Source organism: Sinocyclocheilus grahami, unplaced genomic scaffold, assembly GCF_001515645.1.
Source record: "Sinocyclocheilus grahami isolate Dianchi unplaced genomic scaffold, SAMN03320097.WGS_v1.1 scaffold1237.1, whole genome shotgun sequence".
Taxonomy (NCBI): domain Eukaryota; kingdom Metazoa; phylum Chordata; class Actinopteri; order Cypriniformes; family Cyprinidae; genus Sinocyclocheilus; species Sinocyclocheilus grahami.
The window spans coordinates 59,318-65,822 of record NW_015506416.1 but is presented as its reverse complement, the minus strand read 5'-3'; positions in this window follow the sequence as shown (position 1 = coordinate 65,822).

The window sequence follows — 6,505 nt, the reverse complement described above, 5'->3', positions numbered from 1 at the left end:
GCAGAACCTCCAGAGGTGGCGGCATCCGCTGCAGAACCTCCAGAGGTGGCGGCATCCGCTGCAGAACCTCCTGAGGTGGTGGCGTCCGCTTCCAAATTCACTATCTGCCCTGTCACGGCCACAGAGGCCGTTCACGAACTCACTATCTGTCCTGCCACGGCCACGGAGGCCATTCACGAACTCACTGTCTGTCCTGCCACGGCCAAGGAGGCCGTCCATGAATTCACTGCCTGTCCTGTTACGGCCAAAGAGGCCGTTCATGAACTCACTGTCTGTCCTTTCACGGCCAAGGAGGCCATTCAAGAACTCTCTGCTTGTTCGGTCACAGACAAGTCATCTGTCCATGTCTCTGCACCACCATGGCTTCCTGCTCTGCTGTCATCATCCGGCCGCCCTGTTCTGCCTGCTCCGCCATGGCCCCCCGATCTGCCTGCTCCGCCATGGCCCCCCGATCTGCCTGCTCCGCCATGGCCCCCCGATCTGCCTGCTCCGCCATGGCCCCCCGATCTGCCTGCTCCGCCATGGCCCCCCGATCTGCCTGCTCCGCCATGGCTCCCCTCTCTGCCTGTTCCTCTTCACGGGCCTGGCCCTCCATCCCGGCCCCCTGGACCACCTCCAGTCCTCCACCCTCTTGGACGTTGTGTTGGTTGGGGTGGATGTTACATTAGGGCATCAGGAGCCGCCCTTAGAGGGGGGGATATGTAATGTGGTGTTTTGTTTCATGTTCATGTTTTCCATGTCTTTTATTTTGTAATTGTTTCATGGTCCCTGTTTGTGTCATGCTTCCCTTGCCCTCATGTATTCATGCCATTGGTTCCCCTGTTCATTGTGTCATGTTCTGATTGGTTGTCTAGGTCATGTGTCTTGTTTCCCATTGGTTTGTTCTTGTCATGTGACCCTCTTGTTTCCTATAAGTAGCTTCATGTTCCCATTGTGCCCTCGTCGTGTATTGAAGTTGTAACCTGCTGTTGGTGAGTCTTGTCTGTTCATGCCTAGTCAAGTCAATTCTGTGTCTCGGATTATTGTTTGGAGTTTGGATCACTCTGTAAATAAACTGCACTTGGGTTCTCACTACGCTCGCCTTCAGTGAATGAGTCGTTACAATATTAAGGAACAAACTAGTTCATTTCTAAATAAAACCAAGCAAACATTTAAAAAAATGTTATTTAGACTAAATATTTAAGAATTAGGAGGTTAACTGATTCGTAGAATACAACCCGACCACTGGGTTAATGTCATTGGGCAGATGTTTTAGGATTGCATTTATTTATTTTTACAGATGTCACTTGTTATGTGTAGAGAAATAGAGTTTGTCTATTCTTATAGTACGTTATAGTTCAATGGAATATATACATTTAAAACTTGTATTGATCTTTTGTCATGACCCTACCCCCTTATTTCATCAAACCCCACATCACTTTCGAGGAGTGATGATTTTTCACAAATACAGTGAACTAACCAAACACGCAGATTATAACTGAGCAGAAAAGAAAGCAAATTAAATTTATGGCAGCTGCAATGTCCACTATAATCCATGTTTTTTTTTTTTTTTTTTTTTGTACAACACAAAATTTTACATGCTTGTTTTGGTGCTCTTTCATAACACATCAGTACTATCATGTGTTAGGTGAGTGGATGGCGAGTAGATGTTTCTTTACTGTGGTCAGAGACACATTTAGGATGCATAAGCTTTTACATTACACATGCAAAGTGGTAACATTAATTTATGCATGCATTTCTACATGCATCTCCTTATGTGGTGTCAGTGATCTGATCAAACAAAATTGACCATGTTTGCACTGTATTTAGGGATGACTTGTCCAATCATACATACACACACACCCAGTGTAAACTTGGTCACAATAACAGGTATAAAACATTTCTGACCTAGCTCTTTCTAAAAATGTTTTTTTTAATTTTTTATTGAAAGAAATGTGTGAATTGGCATTGACATGGCATGAATCATTCTCTACTTCAGGCAACTTCAAAGAAAATGTTATACATCTTATATTCATACATACATCTCCCTATCAGTGCAAATGTCACAAGTTGTTAAAAATTATGTTATCAGTTAAGCAGGTAAGAGAAATGGCCATGACGTGAACTGGCTCAGGTGTAGGTATCACCGAACAGGAAGGTGCTAAAAGAACAGGATTAGCGACCATTATCACTGGATATGCTGGTGACTATGATAGGCCAAGCTCCATGGCGACCACAGCTTGGTGTGTGGTGCCCCCTCCCAAAAAAATATTTAGGGGAAGGCTCCTCCTCGACCCCCACTGTGAAGTACGAACAACTTAGCAAAAGTGCATGGTCAATATACTGTTCCAGGGTAAGGGCATACAAAGGTATGACCTTTAGGCAGAAGTGATTTTATGGGCTTGTTAATTAAGGCGTAACAATAGAAGTCCGTCAAAACCGTATACTTCCATAAGAAAGAGTTAACCAGAGTACACCCAGTCAACAATTTGATCTCACAGTGATCTCACCATGAGCTCCCAAGATACTCATGATGTGGTCAAAATGTGTGGGTCACAGTGAGCTAAAAGTGTAACCACACAGCACACTCACTGTCTGCTCATACTATGTTCACAATTTGAGGTCACAGTGCATGCACTGTGTTCTCAAAATATGGTCACAATGTGGTCACAGCACACTCACTGTGTGCTCAAAGCACACTCACTGTGTGCTCAAACTGTGAGCTCCCAGAATCAGGGCTTAAAGCAAAAAAAAAAAAACCTGAACTTTTTTTCTGGGGGTTGCTGGGGCGGACACATACACAGGGCTATTTGGCAAACAAAAAAAAAGAACATTATTTGAAAATGATTTTCCTTGAAACTAACTAGTAACGTATCTGCCATTGCCATTAGCCCTTGACAGGCTCAGACAGATTATGGTGGGATATTTGAAACAGCAATACCAAGAAAGTTTACTCACTACAATATGGTGCAAACACATGTAACATTTAGGATGCTTTAGTTTTGCTGGTTAGCTTTGTCCTTGACAGGGTACAAGATGACCTACAATTTAAAACATGAAATTTATGAAATTGTTTTGTTCAAAAGATACCAGGAAATGAATATAAAATAGGAAATATATAAAGACAGTTTACTACAGAAAACTACAGTTCAGTTAAATTAACAACAACAAAAACATTAATCATCCAAGAGTTCGTATAGATACTGCAAAATAAAATTCCAGGACTTTTACTACTTTTTTTACTACTTCTTTTTTGGTTTTCAAGCACTAAAATCACCTCACTTATCAATCAATATCGTTATTATCTTTCAAATTCTAATAAATAAACTAATAAAACAAAATGGTACAAATAAAGTGCAGCACATGCAAAAAATGCAATGGCTGTGTCAACTTTAACATTCAGACTACAGATTATGGAGGGATATTTGAAACAGCAATACCAAGAAAGTTTACTCACTACAATATGGTGCAAACACATGTAACATTTAGGATGCTTTAGTTTTGCTGGTTAGCTTTGTCCTTGACAGGGTACAAGATGACCTACAATTTAAAACATGAAATTTATGAAATTGTTTTGTTCAAAAGATACCAGGAAATGAATATAAAATAGGAAATATATAAAGACAGTTTACTACAGAAAACTACAGTTCAGTTAAATTAACAACAACAAAAACATTAATCATCCAAGAGTTCGTATAGATACTGCAAAATAAAATTCCAGGACTTTTACTACTTTTTTTACTACTTCTTTTTTGGTTTTCAAGCACTAAAATCACCTCACTTATCAATCAATATCGTTATTATCTTTCAAATTCTAATAAATAAACTAATAAAACAAAATGGTACAAATAAAGTGCAGCACATGCAAAAAATGCAATGGCTGTGTCAACTTTAACATTTGAAAGGATACTATGGCAAAGTTATTGCTTTCCATATTCAAACTGATTTTTTTTTCATGAATATTTGATTGACGAATAATGAAAGAATGTAAAAGCTATATCATACACTTGGAAAATTATGAGCTTTATCACGCTCATAGACCCTAGGGGTGTGACAATACACTTAGCTCACAAGGTGAGACAAAATGCTTAATGTTTTTTTAACCTTAAACTGCATAAACTCATTGCATTACACAAAATACACAACACAATGTTCTTTTTAGCAACGTCATATGACCCCTTTAATACTTTAAGAAATTTTCAAATTACAAAATATTTGTCTTTTAATCACAAAAAGTAAAACAGTGCAGTTGTATTTTGAAATGTTTTAACTAATCTAGTGCTTAACTAATGATTATTTTGCTAATCAAGTAATCTACTGATTATTTTGACAAGTGAGTAATCTGCTGTTTTGTAGTAATACAAATAGAACTAAGTGAAAAACAGGCTTTAATATGACTATATTTCTATATAAAGTAATGATGAGGCAATAATAATTGGCCTCAAATAAAGTATCAAAACCAAGTAAATGGTTTTATTGAACAACACTGTTAAATACATAATATAATATGCCTATATTATAACAAATACATGCAGAGGGCGCCAACGGCCTGGTGATGTTTCATGTATTTCAACAACGTTTAAATCCAATTTAATTGTAATATTTGGCAACATGCAAAGTCAGAAACGTTTATTTTGAAATCGCGATGTACAATACATTGCATATTTAGAAATATGTTGATGTATTCTCCTGTGTTGGCATATGTTTAAATGATTTATGTTACAAATCAAGTGAGTTTTCCCAGATTAATGTTAAGCAACCCAAACTCACCGCATATGCAGAGGATGAGTTTAGCCCCTTTCACACATACAGTCTTTACTGGTAAATTACCGTTAAGAGATCATGTGTGAACAGGACCTTTTCAAAAATACAGGTAAATGCATTCTGGCCATCATATCGTTCTTATGGAGATGACATGATTACTCTGAGATGTTTACAAAGCTCTGCTGCTTTTTAAATAGCTTTTCTGTGTAAATATGACGCTAGATGGAAATCTTTGACCATTGCGCCTCGCAGCTTTTTCAATGTGCCACGCTCGAGACCCAGGCTTCTTTTCCATTCATCAGCTGCGACTCTGCAATTGGATACTATTATGCGCGTCTCGTGTTTATAAGAGCAAAAACTTCTGATTGGCTAGTGATGTTAGTTTGGTTGAGAGTGAAAGCTGTGTTCCTCTAAAGCATTGGTTGGCGAACTCATGAACTCGAACATGATATCAACAAGTGTTTTTAAATGTAGGACGACTATCTTCTTTTCCCGCAGCCAAATGCCGCACGCCGGAGATCCGGCACGGTGCCAGACAACTTTAAGCCCTGCAGAATACTCATGATGTGGTCACAATGTGAGGTCACAGCTAGCTAAAAGTTTAACCGCACAGCGCACTCACTGTCTGCTCATATTGTAAGCTCAACATGAGACTACTGTCATATCATTGTGTTAAACTCATTCTGTTAGTTTAGTGTGAGTTAACTGTGATCTACAAGTTCTCTAATATTGGTCAGTAATATCACAAACATAGAATTTCATCATTTATTTCCTTGAAAGATACATTCTGCTTCTGGTGTTGTTTTGGTGACTACTTTTCGATTCTTAACTTCTATTTATTTGTCCCCTTGGAAAGACTTGACACATTCTGAAACACAGATAACAATATGTCAATGCAATCAATTGCTAACAACCTAACAGGTGAAAATAACTATTAGTTAAACAAAATATGAAACAATTTATGCATCCATGCTTCCACAAAACATGCTTGTATAGTTACTGAAATATGATCCAGAGTTAGTAATGTAGCCTATTAATGATCTGATATGGGAAGTATAACAAATCATAAATACTGATATGCAACCTAAAGGGCAGGGACACTCTTAACGACTAGCTGAAACATTCTAAGACTGAACTGAACACACTTATGACACAGAGAACAATATGTCATTGCAATCAGTTACTAACAACCTAACAGGTGAAAATAACTATTAGTTAAACAAAATATGAAACAATTTATGCATCCATGCTTCCACAAAACATGCTTGTATAGTTACTGAAATTTAATCCCGAGGTAGTAATGTAGTCTAGTAATGATCTGATTTGGGAAGTATAACAAATCATAAATACTGATATGCAATCTAAAGCCAGGGACACACTTAACAACTAACTGAATCATTCTAAGACTGAACTGAACACACTTATGATTTTAAATGCTGACTGCAAACACTGACTGAACGCAACTGGCTCTGACACATTTGGGTGTGATCAGTTGTAAGTATCAAATTACATTCATAAGCCTTACAGTTGTGTAGTGTGTTCCTGGCTTAACTAATTCTACATCTCAGCTGGCAAGCTGGCTGGTTCACATGTACCTGGCTAATTTGCTAACACGGGGCCAGGCCACAGTGCATATTGTCATTATAATATCATCCCAGCGTATGTGAATAGCAGTTGAAGAAACAACTCACATTTCCCCAGTGTAACAATTCCACGGTCAACAGTCCCTAAAACAAATGTACATCACAATAGTGATGTTTGA